We start from the raw sequence: 17,976 nt of genomic DNA, 5'->3' as shown, positions 1-17,976 counted from the left end.
CATCATCTTCTGTATTGGTGGTGCTGTACTTGTCATAGGCACGCCGTTGGAGATTATACAACGCAGCCGCTGTGACTTGGTGTGCTCTTCTGGTGCGTGTGACGTGAGCTGCTCGAAGAAATGAGTCTGCTATTCCTTCAGTTGTGATCTCTGCTTGTACCAGGGTCCACCCACTTCCCTGCAACCAGTCACCCAGGGTCTTCAGTGCCGTCATCTCAATATGCAACCCCCCAAACATCACTGCCACTGCCACCAACGCTGCCGCTGCAAAGTAAAATTCATTTTCTTGTGAAATGGTAGCCAAATTATTTGGTAAGCACAGAAGTATGTGTAATTGTACAATACTTATCACCTCTAGCACACTTATCACCTTTAGCATCCACAAAAAGACAAATTATGGTACATATTCAATGACGCTAACGGTAAATAGCGGCCATTTTGAAAAATAGCCGCCAAATGTGCTACGGGGAGAATCTTGAATGCCTCCATATCCAAAATTGTTCAGAATGTATTAATCCACATGTGTGCCAATTTTGGTGCTTTTAGAACAATTTGAACAATTGGTTTCATATTTCTTACTATGCCGCTGGGCTATCAGTAGATATTGGCAAGTACCTTTAGATGAGGAGTCCAAATCTTTAAAAGCTTTTAGTACAACAAAATAGCAGTTAAGAGTTCCAAATCCAAGTGATACAAATTTGGTCTTACCTCTACTCTACAGGTCAATGTTACAGATTTTGGGAAACATAGAACATGTTTCAGTTTATAAATAGGATTTCGTTATATTCAGTAAGGATATAAAAAGCCATTTGAAGACGTTATAAATTGTGGTAATAAGCCTGGCAATTGCAGGATTGAAAATAAATGTAAAAAGTGCCAATTTTAAGGTCGTTAGAATTCTTTTGGTATGAGATTTGTGGAAAAGTACTATGCATGCAAGCTGGGGAGGTAAGGGCCACTGCGGAGCATTATGCTCCAAAAAATGTGAGGGGTTTAAGAAAATTCTTAGGAATGGTAGGCTAATATAGACCTTTTATTCAGCGATATGCAAGAATAGTTAAGTAAAAATGATCATATCATATTGTACATAGACGTTTCCAAAGAATTTAATGTAGCAGGCGATGCTTCGAGCAAAGGAATATGAACGGTTCTTTTACCAAAAGCAATGACATTAATGAGAACCATTTTTTATGCAACTATGGTTTTAAATGCAACAAAGAAAAATTTATAACGCCGCTGAAAGAAAAGATTTAGTTATTTATTGGGCACTGAGGAACCTCAGGCATATTTTATTCGAACATGAAGTTAATGTATTAGCAGATCATAAGCCAGTTCGTAATCCTTTGAAAAAAGAGGACATTGAAAAATAACTTGCGATTCAACAGATAGTTCATTGGTCTAAATTAATATGACTCAGAATTTAGGTCTATTCCAGAAAGGCTTAATACTATTATGTGAATTCATTCAGATTAAAAAAAAAAAAAATATGATTACCGCTTATTAAGGCGTGGAGCCATACGAGAATATCATGGTAGTGTTCAAATGTTAACAGACTTCGTCATATTAAAACTCAACATCCAGTCAGTGTTTCAAAATAATGTTGAATGGTTAGATTACTTTGAATAATCAAACTAACATTACACATATTTTAAATAGGTTGTTTGTCATAGTAGATATCAGACACAATGAAAACAATATATCATAGGCAATGTACTATATGCAATCTTAGGGGTGGCAATCGAAGAAGACATTAGAAAGCAAAGTGTAAGAGTAGAAGAAATTATGTTCTATATAGATATAGCGAATAGATATTGGTCCAGTAAAACTAATGACTTAAAAAATTATAGTGCGGTAATATAAGTGCTGATGGACAGACAAATAAATTTGATATTCTCTACAAATGGGAGTAATGCTATTCTTTTTACAAAAACGATTGCAAGCTATTAAAGATTGGTGTATAGCAAACAATCATTACAAGCTTTGGCTGATAACATATACATCTACAAACAGTCAAGTACAGTTAAAATTTCTTCATGTTCATGAATTACTTTAATCCTTTTTAAAACATCACAGAATTTACATTGTATACTATCTATCCTTTACCGTTAAAGGTAAATGATTCATCTATTATTTAGAATGAAAGGAAAACTACTATCGATATCAAATCCAATATGTCATTGGTTATCAGGAATGTCATTAAGGCTATTAGTTGGAGAGTTATGACAATCTAACATAATGGTCACTGCACCTTTCGTTATTTATAGTGCTATAGTAGTTACTCAAACTTATATACAGACTGTACTTTCCGAGTTTACCTTTTGATTTTACGTTGTGGTCAGTATGAACCTAGGAGGATTAATACGTTATTTTTCCTCCAAGGTATGAACCAATATACCCCTCAACAGGTCTCCCCCCCACAACAAGCAAACCCCCCCCCCCTCCCCCTATTCTCTTTGCACACCATTCCGCCTACTAACTCTACCCTCTCCTACTCACTCCTATTACCCTCCAATACTCCCTCTCTCTCTCTCTCTCTCTCTCTCTCTCTCTCTCTCTCTCTCTCTCTTGAATTACACAACGCACTGGCAAATGTAAATAATGTACATTCATTATACATTATTAAATCACTTGATTTGACCACATTATAGCTAAAATCTATATATGACGACAATGAGTTAATTGGTTGTTGTTAATGAGTTTCACTTTACTGTTTTACCTAATAAGAGTCGTGGGAAATTACATTTACTGCTATGGGCAACGTCGTCTCGTCCTGTGATACATAAAGACATTAATTCGCCTCCCCACCTAAGTTATGGGGCTTTTCCTGCCGGTGGCGTAGACGAGGATGCTTCGTCAGGGGTCCGGGGGGAGGGAGTTGGGGCACGGCTGGGGACGCCTGTGGCGAGGTGGTAACCAAGTGACCGTTGCTACCGTTGGAGGCTAAAGGATGGTGGTGGTGTGTTGATGAGGATCGCCTATGATGACCTATCTATCTATCTATCTTTCTATCTATCTATCTTTCTATCTATTTGTCTTTCTATCGTCTATTGTACCCATGAGCCCCCTCTATGCTCATCTTCTTCACCCAAGGGGTTAACTATTCACGGTATTGTTCAGTGGCTACTTTACTCTTGGTAAGGGTAGAAGAGACTCTTTAGCTATGGTAAGCAGCTCTTCTAGGAGAAGGACACTCCAAAATCAAACCATTGTTCTCTAGTCTTGGGTAGTGCCATTGCCTCTGTGCCATAGTCTTCCACTATCTTTGGTTAGAGTTCTCTTGCTTGAGGGTACACTCGGACACACTATTCTATCTTATTTCTCTTCCTCTTATTTTGTTAAAGAGTCTGTAGTTTATATAGTAAATATTTATTGTAATTTTACTGTTCTTAAAATATTTCATGTTTTCCTTTTTTTCCTTTCCTCACTGGGCTATTTTCCCTATTGGAGCCCCTGGGCTTATAGCATCCTGCTTTTCCAACTTGGGTTGTAGCTTAGCAAATAATAATAATAATAATAATAATAATAATATAGATTGTAACTGTATTACGTTTATGGTCCTTTTCTTTTTTGCACGTCTTATTCGATTGTTAACATGAGGTAGTGATGAGATACCTTTGACAATAGGCATATCTATTCAGCAATTAGAGGTTGTCAGTAAGATTTTAGAATAATCACAAAAAATGGAAAAAAATAATATGTTGTCAAAGGAACAATATGGGTCAAACGTTCATACGGCCTGTGAAGAGATAGAGGAATGGGAATATGACTATGAGAAAGTCTATTACTGACAAAAATCGGGTTTCATGGTAGTCACATGATATTAGTATCACTGTAAGTTCAAACCACTTTCTGGGAACTACCAGCTGACCCGAAATTAGTTTCGCCTTAAAAGTACCTACTGGGCCCCTCTGAAGAAAAAAAATATTTAGTGAGAAAAATAGTATTCTTATATATATATATATATATATATATATATATATATATATATATATATATATATATATATATATATATATATATATATATATGTGTGTGTGTGTGTGTATGTGATATGTATATATACAATATATATGTATATATATATATATATATATATATATATATATATGCATATATACATAATATATATATATATATATATATATATATATATATATATATATATATATATATATACATACATATATATATATATATATATATATATATATATATATATATATATATATATATTTATTTATATATGTGTGTGTGTGTGTGTGTGTGTGTGTTGGTGTGTGTGGGTGTGTATGTTTGTAGAGAGAGAGAGAGAGAGAGAGAGAGAGAGAGAGAGAGAGAGAGAGAGAGAGAGAGAGAGAGAGAGAGCACAAATATTGATAAATCAATACTAATGCTGTTTGAATTTTCATGAAATATGTTTGTACGGTTTTCTTGTCATGATTACCTTCAATATATTATATCAACTTTGAAAATACCCATTAATCGACCTTAGGGAATATGTAGTCCTATATATGTGTACAGTGTTAATGCCTTAGCTGTTTCTTTTGTATTCATTGGTAACTATTGAATGCAGCCAGACACTTTTTGCATCCAACAAGGAAGATAATATTTCCCACAAGAATATACAAGATAAATTTAACAGGTGTAGGTCTACATACAATTTTTACTATTACATTGGGCCTAATAAGTCTAGTCCTAGAAATGTAATGGTCCAATTGTATGATGGAACAGCCAATATATTTCGAAAATAAGTTGTCTCACTAGCATTGCTTAAAGATTATGTTGAAATATCTTTTTACAATTTTATTATGTCCATCATTTCAAGCTCTTCATGACACATTCAATAGTTTGTTGTCTTGAATCTAAAAATGTATTCGGTTTGACAGGAGCGAAAGAAGTTTTTATGCGAGAAAGCTACAAACGAATGAATTTATGGAAAGTTTTTCATGATATTCTTGGTGAAGATTCTTTTCAGAGACAAAACATTAGTCAATAATAGCTGGACTAATAAGGATCTAGCGGTAGAATTTATGACTGGGGCACAAGGAGCTTTTAAGACTCAATGGCTAGTCTTGCTTTTTACTGTTTGATCGCCTTGTGATATCTAAGGATTTTGATCCAAAAACAGTTTGTCAAGCAGACTCTGAGAAGAAGCTGGATGAGCTTCAAAATTATTTTACAAAGACTGATATATTCGATGATTTTTCAGGCATGTAACCCTCTTTTTATGTATCCTCAAACAAATGTTGGTTGCAAAAAAGATGAACCTCATTTACTACAAATAAGATTTATTGGAGGCAGTTAATTCTAATAGCTAGGCCTTCTCCATCACGAGGCTCAATACTACGCAGTACTCTAGAAGTTTTATTCCAGCTGTGACCAAGTTGTGGAATGATCTTCCTAATCGGGTGGTTGAATCAGTAGAACTTCAAAAGTTCAAAGTTGGAGCAAATGCTTTTTTGTTGACCAGGCGGACATAGTCTTTTTATAGTTTATTTATGACATATTTGTTTTTGATGTTGTTGATAGTTTATTATATGACATGTCTGTTTTGACGTTGTTTTTTATTTTAGAATGATTTATTGTTAATTTGTTCTCTTCATTTATTTATTTCCTTATTTCCTTTCCTCACTGGGCTATTTTTCCCTGTTGGAGCCCCTGGGCTTATAGCATCTTGCTTTTCCAACTAGGGTTGTAGCTTGGATAGTAATAATAATAATAATAATAATAAAGTGCTAAAAATGGCAGACAAATCTGCATATTACATCTACCCATTGTTTGAACTAGAGCAAGCAAACACACAACTACCACAGACACCTGAACCAATGCCATAAAAAAAAGAAACGACATTCATTAGGAATGGGAGATGATGAGAGGCTGCGGCTACAAAACACCCCGATATGAAGAAAGCGATGACTTCTTGAGAGATATTGCCTTCCTTTACACACAAAATCTCTTACTCTATCAGAAAGGTTTTCCTGCTGACGAATGCATGTTGTAGCAGCCCATGCTGAAGTTGATAGAGAAAGTCAATGGGAAGAACTTAAGGCATTTTGTAAAGATTATGAGAGTAATATTCACAGAGAAGACCGAGATCAGTTTACTTCTCTTATATTGACAGTGAAGAAATGGACGAATCATTTTGTGGTAAAAGATCATGTAACAATTATCTGCCTTGTATTAATTTATTTCAGCACAAATTTAATCTCCACTCCAGATCATGTGCAAATTTGTTCAAAATTTATTAAGTAATTCTCTCGTTACCTTTCGCTCAAGTAAAATGGGAAAGAGATTTTTCAAATATAAAAATAATCGAACCATAATGGCGTAGCATGCAAAGCCCAGACAACCTTGATTTATTGTTGTTGATTAACATTGAAATGCATATTTATGTCCCAATTAATTCTATTATTCAGCGATTTGCAATATCAGCTACACACCTTTCTAATTATCTATTTCAAACAATGTAGCCATGTAATTTACGACACTGGATAACAAAAATAACATATATAGAGCCCAAATCCTGGTCATTGTTATTACACAAAGGATGCAAATCATATTTGTTCTGCAATCATTGGTGATTAAGAACTGTTTTATGAATATATTAAATGAACTGAATGAGCGATGTATATCTTTTAGCCTCTACACTGGTGTCAGTGTTTTTATTTTGAATTACGACAGTTTTCTTTTCATTATCATTATAATTAGAAAATAAATTTTAGACTGTTGGGTCATTTACTCATAAAAATCCTAGAGGTTCCATCCCCAGGGTCATTCCATGCTATTCCAACACATCAGGCAAAGCAAAAAGACAGCTAATAATTCACTTCCGGTAAAGGTTAAGTATATGGCCAAAATTATGTGCATCAAGATGCAATGGACAATAGTTAGTCTGAAAGCCAGGTACACACACGCGCGTACAAAAGAACGAAACGCAACATGTTCATGTATCCAAAAAAAACGCTACTGTAAACGGAGACTGGAGCCCGTGCACAATGGACGATGTGCACATTGTTGCAAAACGCTGTCATTCCCGCTGTTGCATCAAATAGATGTTGCATCACGAGTTTTGATTTGCGTCAACGGAACTGGAATTGCATGACGCCTATCAACTCACACTAGCATTCAGAGTTTTATAGCCTGATTTTCATTATTATTATTATCATTATTATTATGATTTCTATCATTATTAGCTAAGCTAGAACCCTGGCTAGAAATACCCCAGCGAGGAAAAGAAATAATGGAATAAACTACAAGAGAAGTGATAAACAATTGAAAAAAAATATTACACAAAACATTAACAACATTAAAACAAATCTTTCATATGTAAACTATAAAAACTTCCTTTTATCGGAAGAAGTAACGAAATTTAGACCTTATATATATATATATATATATATATATATATATATACATACATATATATATATATATATATATATATATATATATATATATATATATAAATATATATATATATATATATATATATATATATATATATATATATATATATATATATATATATATATATATATACACACACACACACATATATATATATATATATATATATATATATATATATATATATATATATATATATATATATACACACACACACACACATATATATATATATATATATATATATATATATATATATATATATATATATATAGAGAGAGAGAGAGAGAGAGAGAGAGAGAGAGAGAGAGAGAGAGAGAGAGAGAGATAATTGTACCTCTTCTTCTACTGTCCACCTGAAATAAAGTGAAGAACAAGGAATATAATTTCTCTACGGTATAAATGGACATAAGATGTTATGAGATGTCTACACTATTTGGCTGACATTGACTTGGATAAATTTTGCCATGAATGAATGGGGTCCTCTTTGTTTTGGAATCGAATGATGGTCGCTACTTGTTGGAACCAACATCATATATCTGCTAGTTTTATTTACTAAAGAACACTTGAAAATACAGATATAAGTAAAGTGTTGTGCTTTTCATTACGTTATTTATGATTACAAGAGAAAATGAATTATGTAGTCTCATGTCAGCGCGTAATTCACGACCGCTGTATATTCTTGATTGCCACCATCTTTCATTTTTCTTCATCTTTATGAAAAAATTTATATAAATGTATGCGGCAACTGCGATTTGCACGTTGACCCTCATCGAGTCGTCGGTAAACCACAAGGACAGACGTTCTTGCTTGTAGATTGCCAGGCCCTTCCGAACAAGCACAGGCTCTTGCAATAATGCAGCCCGTAGTATGAGAGACTGATCAGTGTTTGCAGTGTAACGCAATAAAGCTACAATCGAGACGCGCTACAGGCGCGTCCTCAACATTTTGACACCTTGATTCGTAACACAGTTATTGTTATGCTACTGTGTTCTGCTCTCATGTGAGTACCTGGCTTAACCCTGGATAGGTACGCTCCTCAGACACCCCTTTAAGGGTATACTCGGACGCGAACGACCCCGACGCCAAAAAAAATTCTTGAAAAATCAGTTTTTGCAGTAACCTCCTTTTTTCTTTTGCCAAAAAAAACTTCAATGAATGCTTAAAACAACTGTACAGATAAATACTACTCATCTGCAGAAAAACTATTTATTATAAATATTTTAAAAAATTAAGTAGAAAAAAAAAGACCTGACATAAAAATTCATAAAATAAAAGTTTATACATATATACACAAATACTTTTAGGAATTGATTCTTGAATGTTTAGGACACATCTGGATGTATTTTGGATGAAGTCAGACCCATGGAGGTGAAGATCTGAAATGAGAAAAAAAGGGTAACTTTTTTTGGCCAAAAAAATTTGTCCAAATTTCATGAATTTTTTTGGGTACCCAAATGAAATAGGAAGTGGCTAATTTTTTTAGGGAATAAACATATGTTATCCTAGAATAGAAATATGTAAAAAAATCTTCATTATTTTGTAAATTACATTTATATCAGGGGCCATATCTAAAGGTAATTTTTTGAGTACTTAGAAATTTCGTAAAAAAATACATATATTTAATATATAATATGATATTTATGCAGGTAAAAATATACCAAAATATCACAAATTCTATAGGGAACAAGAATATATATAGATAGGGCAGCTTACGCTTCGGATATGTCCACAAAATGGCCGCCAACCACACTGACTCAGACTCCCTAATCTGCCACTTGAAATGTAGGAAGGGTATGTCAATTTCAAGGTGTTATTTACTAATCTAATTATTATTGGATATGCATAAAAATTGTATGGTGGGTTGCTGGATAATTGTCGATTATTTTATGACTATAAAATTAAAATTCTGACCCAAAAAATTTTTTTTGAAGGGAAATAAAATCGAAAAAAAAAAAAAATTTAAAACAATATAATATTTTAGCTAAAAAAATTTGATGATATTCAATCAAAAAAAAAGTAAACAAAATTTTCCGACAAATAAACATCTAGAGGAATCATTACTCTGTGATAGTTCCTTAGTACGTAGTAATTTTGAAAGAATTGGGAAAAAACGAAAAAATGGCAATCACCGGAAAATCGAACACATACCTATATATACGCCATATCTGGCTAAAAAAAAGATAGGCATGGGTAGCCAGATCATGTAGAAACACTTTCCAACACTATAAAAATATAAGTTTTGCGACACTACTTGCCAATTCCTTACGGTAACATGACTAAGCAAAAAAATGCAAAACAAATAAACAGGGGCACTCGCGGAAAAATGGCTAACATTCTAATATACGGCATTTCAGAAAAAAAAAAATTCAGCCACGTGCTAGGCAAACCATCAAGGCACATTTTCCGACAAATAAACATCTAAATGAATAATTACTCTGTGATAGTTCCTTAGTACGTAGTAATTTTGAAAGAAATGGGAAAAAACGAAAAAATGGCAATCACAGGAAAATCGAACACATACCTATATATACGCTATATCTGGCTAAAAAAAGAAGATAGGCATGGGTAGCCAGATCACCTAGAAACACTTTCCAACACTATAAAAATATAAGTTTTGCGACACTACTTGCCAATTCCTTACGGTAACATGACTAAGCAAAAAAATGCAAAACAAATAAAAAGGGGCACTCGCAGAAAAATGCCCAGCATTCTAATATACGGCATCTCAGATAAAAAAAAAAGACATGCACGTGTTAGCCCAACCATCAAGGCACACTTTCTAACACATAAACATGAAAAAAAAAAATCAATAATATACGGCAATTCCTTACTACGTAGTAAATTTTTACAAATATTGAAAAAAAAACAGAAATTGGCAACCGCAGTTAAATACCCAATATACCAATAACTACGTCGTATCTGACAAAAACAAAATCACGCATGGGTAGCCAGATCATCTAGACACACTTTCCAACACTAAAAAAGCAAAAGTTTTACGACACTATTTCGCAATATCTTACGGAAAAATGACTTGGCAAAAAAATGAAAAAAAATGAAAAAGGGACACTCGCGGTAAAATGCCCGACATTCTAATATATGGCATCTCAGATAAAAAAAAAGACATGCACGTGTTAGCCCAACCATCAAGGCACACTTTCTAACACATAAACATGAAAAAAAAATGAATAATATACGGCAATTCCTTACTACGTAGTAATTTTTACAAATATTGAAAAAAAACAGAAATTGGTAACCGCAGTTAAATACCCAATATACCAATAACTACGTCGTATCTGACAAAAACAAAGTCATGCATGGGTAGCCAGATCATCTAGACACACTTTCCAACACTAAACAAGCAAAAGTTTTACGACCCTATTTGGCAATATCTTACGGAAAAATGACTTGGCAAAAAAATGAAAAAAAACGAAAAAGGGGCACTCGCGGTAAAATGGTCCTCGTGGTGATGAACGACATTTTAACTAAAAAAAAAATCATGCACATGGTAGCCAAACAATCCACCAAGACTTTCCACAACTGATAACCTATACAAGTTGCACCATTCTACGACAATTTCATAATACGTAATAACTTTGATAATTATGCAAACTACCTTAGAAGGGTAAACTCGGTCGCGCTCGACCCCGACGCGTCTCAGAAATCGGGGAAGGAGTACAGCTACAGCAATGCACATCTGGACACTACTAGAGCGTGTAGGGGAGACACCTCCTGCAGGTCGATCACCCACAAATTCAGTCACGGGGGTGAGTCACGTGAGAAAAACCTGTTTTTTTTTGACGCTCGGGGTCGCAAACGACCCATCGTACCTATCCAGGGTTAAGAGAAGTAAGTACACAAAACCTGAATTTAACAGGTATATGTACAGAAGAATTGTCATTGACTTTTATCTTTCTTCGTGGCCGAGTGATATGGTCACTGGCATACAGGTATCCTGGACCAGGGTTCAAATCCCGGCCTGTGTGATTCTATAGTCTTTGGGTGATTCCGCCTGGGGCTCTGATCCCGATGTCGTTAAGAGAATCAAGACTTTAATGTATTAATATATATGGCTTATTTGAAATATGAAAAACACGTTTAAATGTGCAAAAATTTATCATTAATTGAATGCCAAGTCCCAAACCTACCAATTAGCTACAATGGTGAAGATGGGTTGATTTCAATTCTAAGTACAGAACACCTGAATTTGACTGGTATATGTACAGAAGAATTGTCATTGAATTTTATCTTTCTTCGTGGCCGAGTGGTATGGTCACTGCCATACAGGTATCCTGGACCAGGGTTCAAATCACGGCCGGTCTGATACTATAGTCTTTGGGTGATTCCGCCTGGGGCTCTGATCCCGATGTCGTTAAGAGAATCCAGATATTAATGTATTAATATATATTGCTTATTTGAAATATGAAAAACACTTTTAAATGTGCAAAAATTATCATTAATCGAATGCCAAGTCCCAAACCTACCAATTAGCTACGATGGTGAATATAGATTGATTTAAATTCTAAGTACAGAAAACCTAAATTTGACAGGTATACTGTATGTACAAAAGAATTGTCATTGACTTTTATCTTTCTTCGTGGCCAAGTGGTATGGTCACTGGCATACAGGTATCCTGGACCAGGGTTCAAATCCCGGCCGGTCTGATACTATAGTCTTTGGGTCATTCCACCTGGGGCTCTGATCCCGAGGTCGTTAAGAGAATCCAGACTTTAATGTATTAACATATATGGCTTATTTGATATATATATATATATATATATATATATATATATATATATATATATATATATATATATATATATATATATATATGTGTGTGTGTGTATATATACATACATACATACATATATATATATATATATATATATATATATATATATATAACCAGGTAATATTTCTCTATTATATGGGAGATATGTATGTTTGGTGTTTTGGTGTTTCCAATCATGGACTGTTGATTTAAATGAGTTTCAGAGCAAATGTAAAAGAATGGTTTTATAAAAGTGTAGTTAGACGAGATTTGGAGTATGGAGCTGAAACTTGGCCAATAAAGTGAAGTCAAGAAAGGAAGATAGAAGTGGCCGAAATGGAGATGTTACATTGAATGTTTGGAGTCACAAGAATGAACAGGATTAAAAATGAGTATATTAGAGGGACAGTCTGAGTAGAAGTGTCGAGAACAATTCGGTAAAGAAGATTACATTAGTGAAAGAGTTTGTGTATCGTCGTGGTTAACAAAGCGCTACTACTATGCATATCAGACCCTATGACATACTGTTTTTTGCAAATATCTTTGAACCACAGAATCGGATCAGCATGGTGCTCTGGCAAAGATTGTTTCACACACTCCGCTAATTTTTGACACTACTGTGCATTGTCAAATGCTGCTAATTATGGCGTTTACTCTTGACTGTGAAGTCAAAATCCTGCGTGAGCCATTTACACATTCGAACAGGTGAGGCGTGACGTAGTAGTGATGTCCATTCATCCACTTACTCCACCCCTGCCTTCCCCTACTACCACTATCCCTCCCTTTCCCTCCCTCCTACCCCACTCCTTCTCTCTCTTCCCGCCCTCTTCCTCCTCTATACCTCCCTTTCCTCTCCCTCAATTCCCCCTTCTCTCTCTCTCTCTCTCTCTCTCTCTCTCTCTCTCTCTCTCTCTCTCTCTCTTTGTACACGAAGAAATGAAGCTATGCACACATATGACTTATTTATAATGGCGGATAACTCGAATGTATATATGTTAAGTATAGTAGGGTGTTTTATGCACGATCCTGATTCCTGTTTCAGCGCAACTTGCTGTTGCTTAATTATTGTATGAGGTTTGTTTGACAATTATACAACCATTGAAAGTTATACGAGTATGCAACCCTAATACCCATAAGTTACGTTGAACGTATGATGGGATGAAGTATGTAAATGACGCTTGGTCATTCATAGGAAATCGTGTAAGAGATGGAAAGGAAAAGGGTGGAACTGAATTGGGAATCCAATGCAGAGTAAAAACTTAAAACGAGATTGAAGTGATAAATATATGAGTAATTTATTCTAATGTTAGGAAAAGGCTGCCATATGTTAAAAAGTCATTGCAGACATAAATAGACAGAGAGTATATGATGGATGGATTAATACTATAAATAAATGACCACATATTTTACTTTTAATATTCATTACTCTCGACAAACAGGTCATCTTTTTCATCACTGTTGAGGTTGATGCAGACGGGATCAACACCTTCTCGTATGTTGTCAGAGGATCAATACTCGTCCTCGAAGGCTCTGGCTCGTCGCACCGCTCCTGCCCACACCTCCTTTGTTGCGCACAGCTTGGCTTCTTACAGCCTCACTTGTAGATCTGCCCGGGTAAATCACTGCAAGGTGGAGCGCACATACCGCTTCATGGCGCCCCACACCTGTTCGATGCCGTTAAGCTCGGGATATGCAGGTGGTAGTCAGACGACTTCATGTCCACATTCACGGATGACATTGTCAACTGTGTACCTTGGTTCTGGTCGGTTCTTCCTGCAGAGTTGAAGAAACTCGAGGCGTGTGGCGTGGTGCGGAAAGGGGATTCTGTGGCTCGCCAGCCAATTCACCAACTCTGCTTTCTTGGTGGCGGTGGTGGGGCAGGGACTTTTCTCCATCAACTGGCTGTGGTAGGGCGCGTTGTCCAACACCAAAACTCATGGTTCATCCAAGGCCGGTAGAAGTTGCAACGTGAGCCAGCGGAGGAATAGGGTAGTGGTCATTTCCCTGTGGTAGTCACCGGTTTTGCTTTTTGCAAGGAAGCACAGAAATGAATAATTTACAAAACCGTGTTCTGTGCCACCTGCTACGACCACAAATCGCTCCCCTTCTCCAGGTGGCACCTGACGGTTGTAGGTGGCACTAGTAGCAGGCTGGGATGTGTCTACCCACTCCCTGTTGTGCTGTATTCGAGTGGTGAACCATGTCACATCCACGTATACTACTTGTCTTCCCTCCTTTCGATGTCGCTGGAGTGCTCGGAGAGCCCCAACATGGCAACACACAACATATAACGACTCCATCCTGAGATTCATTTTCCTCTGTGAAATCCTGTAGCGGAATCCCATGTTGTGCAGCACTCGCCACATCGTCATTTTTGAGGTTTCCCCTGGAATAATACTTGCCGTCTTCAAACTTTCAGTCAAGGTGCCAATAGTAAAGGTTTCCTTTGCTGCAAACTTGGCATGTACATGGCGGCGAATGGCACCAACAGGGAAACTGTCAAAAACGGGTGGTGTGGCAAGGGGCAGCGGTGAATGTGGCGGTGTCACAGGGGGAGTGGCTGTCCGACATGGTGAATTTGGCCGAGAACGTGTGCTTCGCTGAACCAGCAACTGCACTGCATTTGTGGTCATTCCCATGACCTCTTCAACACGATCATAGGGCCTGTTGGGGAAAGGAAATCGGATAAGATAATATGTTAGAAACTATCATGTTGAGATTTTTTTTTTTACCAGGCAACAATCAAAATAATGTTCCCTTTTATTATCATAGGAAGCTGTGAAACATAGTGACTGGTTCATCTGTAACTACGGAATACAACTTTGATTCATTACCTACCTATTGAAACTTATCCTCAGTTTCCTTTCAATATGCTCTTGGTTGAAGATATGGAAGAGTCGTAGTACGATGACTCCTTTGCACCCACGCGGACATCGCTGCATGTTGGCCATGGATGAGAGCGATGAAATACTTCCTCCACAGGACTTTGCTATCAGCCGTCTATCGGCCGCACGCCCGTTACTTACCATGCTACCTTCTGCACTTACCAAATACGGTATAGCCGTCAAAGAAGCAAGAACATCGATTACGATTGTTTGCATGATCGATCAAACCTTACTCGGCATATAATTTTTATTAATCTGCCATTAATTCGTAATACTTGTGTCTGGCTTCACATACTGTGTAGCCTCAAGAGGGAGAGAGAGAGAGAGAGAGAGAGAGAGAGAGAGAGAGAGAGAGAGGTAACAGCTATTCCCTTGAGAGAGAGAGAGAGAGAAAGAGAGATAACAGCCATTCCCATATGAGAGAGAGAGAGAGAGAGAGAGAGAGAGAGAGAGAGAGAGAGAGAGAGAGAGAGAGAGAGATAGAGAGAGAGAGAGGTAACAGCCATTCCCGTATGAGAGAGAGAGAGAGAGAGAGGGGGGGGGATGAAGAAGGGGGTAAGGGGGGTATGGAGGAGAAAGAGGGGGATAAGGAGGGGGTAAGAGGGGAGGAAAGGGAGTAGGGGAAGCCAGGAGTGAAGGTAGTGGGTGGATAGACGTCACAAATACGTCACGCCTCACCTGTTCGAATGTTTAATAGCTCACGCAGGTTTTTGACTTCACAGTCAGGAGTAAACGCCATAATTAGTCGCATTTGACAGTGTACAATAGTGTTAAAAATTAGCGGAGTGTGTGAAACAATCTGAGCTAAAGCACCATGCTGATCCGAGTCCTCGTTTCAAAGATATTTGCGAAAAACAGTATGTCACAGGGTCTGATATGCGAAGTAGTATGGGTCACCCATAGTAGGTAGGTTTGTTGTGAGATATCAGATGAAATTCTCCTACCATCAACAATTTGTAATACCCTGAGTGGTGATGAAAATGGCTAAAACCGAAAACATGACTTCGGACATGCCTCAAGTCTTTGTCTTGCAGTGGACTAGAAATGCTTGTATTGCTTTTTGTTGTCTTTGTGTGATTTCGCCTGGGGCTCTGATCCCGAGGTCGTTAAGAGAATCCAGACATTAATGTATCAAAAATATATATGGCTTATTTGAATATATATATATATATATATATATATATATATATATATATATATATATATATATAAATATATATATATATATATATATATATATATATATATATATATATATATATATATATATATATATATATATATATATATATATGTGTGTGTGTGTGTGTGTGTGTGTGCCTATGTGTGTGTACGTGTGTTTGTGTGTCTGTGTATGCCTGTGTGTATGAAAATCTCCTAGATATGATGGAATAACTGCTGAGATGATATGGGCAGAAATGCAGCGACCAATGAAATACATATAAGATTATTTTGAAGAATGTAGCATGAAGAGGCAAGACATGATAAATGGAAACTAGAAATGTTAGTATAAATAGCATAAAAAAAAACAAAGAAAAAAGGAAATCTGACTAATTGTAATAGTTACAGAGGTATAGCATTTACGTCAGTTGTCATTAAAATATATAGTATGCTCATTCTAAAGAAACTAGAGGGGAAAGATTGACAAAGAACTGAGAGATGAACAAAATGGATTTAGAAAAGCAAGAAGTTGTACTGACCAAATTCTCACTTTGAAATATGTTGTACAGTAACTTGTAGAATGAGAAATCCTCTATTCATGGCATTTGTGGACTATGAAAAAGCCTTTGATAGTGTGCACTGACCAGTTTTGTAAAGATCCTTACATTGTTATAAATTTCCTTTCAATTATGTAAATGTCATTAAGTCTGCTAATGAGCAGAGCAAGTGCTAAGTTAATATTAGGGGAATCCTGTCGAATGAATTTCCAGTGAACAGCGGAGTGCTTCAAGGAAATGTGTTGTCACCTATGTCTTTAATCTTCCTCATGGATTTTGTAATGTGCAAAACAGTTGGGGATGGCAGAGTAGTATTAGACTGGGTTGGTGTGCATGGGGTTGAGCTCGAAATAAAAAGAAACACACGGAGGATGAGAACTAAATATGCATTGGAAGATGAAATATCATTAGAAGGAGAAAGGATTAATGAAGTAGAATCATTTAAATATTTAGGAACTATGATCTCTAATAAATAACCTTTGGAATTTGAGTTTTTTGCAAGATTTGGAAATCAAATTGCCTGAAATTACATATAAAAATCAGCCCATATATTAGTTTAGTGAGATCTGTGTTACAGTATGGACACGAGTTGTCATATGATAACGAAGCAATATCCAACAGATTCTGTAGATTTGAGAACAAAGCCTTCGGAAGAATATGGGAATTCAATGGTAGGGCAGTATTAGAAATTAAACTATGATAGAGATTACTCGAGTACCATATGTGGATGAGATCATGATGAGTGGTAGATAGAGATGGTTTGGGCGTGCTCTTTGCACTCCCGAAGAGAGACTAGTTCACCAAACTTTTAAGTGATCTCTTCGAGTCCCTGAAATTGTAGGAAAACCAGAAGGTTATATAGATAAGGCCTATTAAGCGTGAAGTAGGAATTGATGATTGGAGAATTATTGACTTAAAAACTAGAGTCAGACACAACTGGTGAGTTCTAACCGACACACTATATATATATATATATATATATATATATATATATATATATATATATATATATATATAGATATATATATATATATATATATATATATATATATATATATATATATCTATCAATATATATATATATATATATATATCTATATATATATATATATATATATATATATATATATAGATATATATATATATATATATATATATATATATATATATATATACTAGGCAGGCAGTTAATTCT

This window comes from Palaemon carinicauda, chromosome 17 (genome assembly GCF_036898095.1).
Source record: "Palaemon carinicauda isolate YSFRI2023 chromosome 17, ASM3689809v2, whole genome shotgun sequence".
Classification (NCBI taxonomy): domain Eukaryota; kingdom Metazoa; phylum Arthropoda; class Malacostraca; order Decapoda; family Palaemonidae; genus Palaemon; species Palaemon carinicauda.
This window is presented reverse-complemented; position numbering follows the sequence as displayed.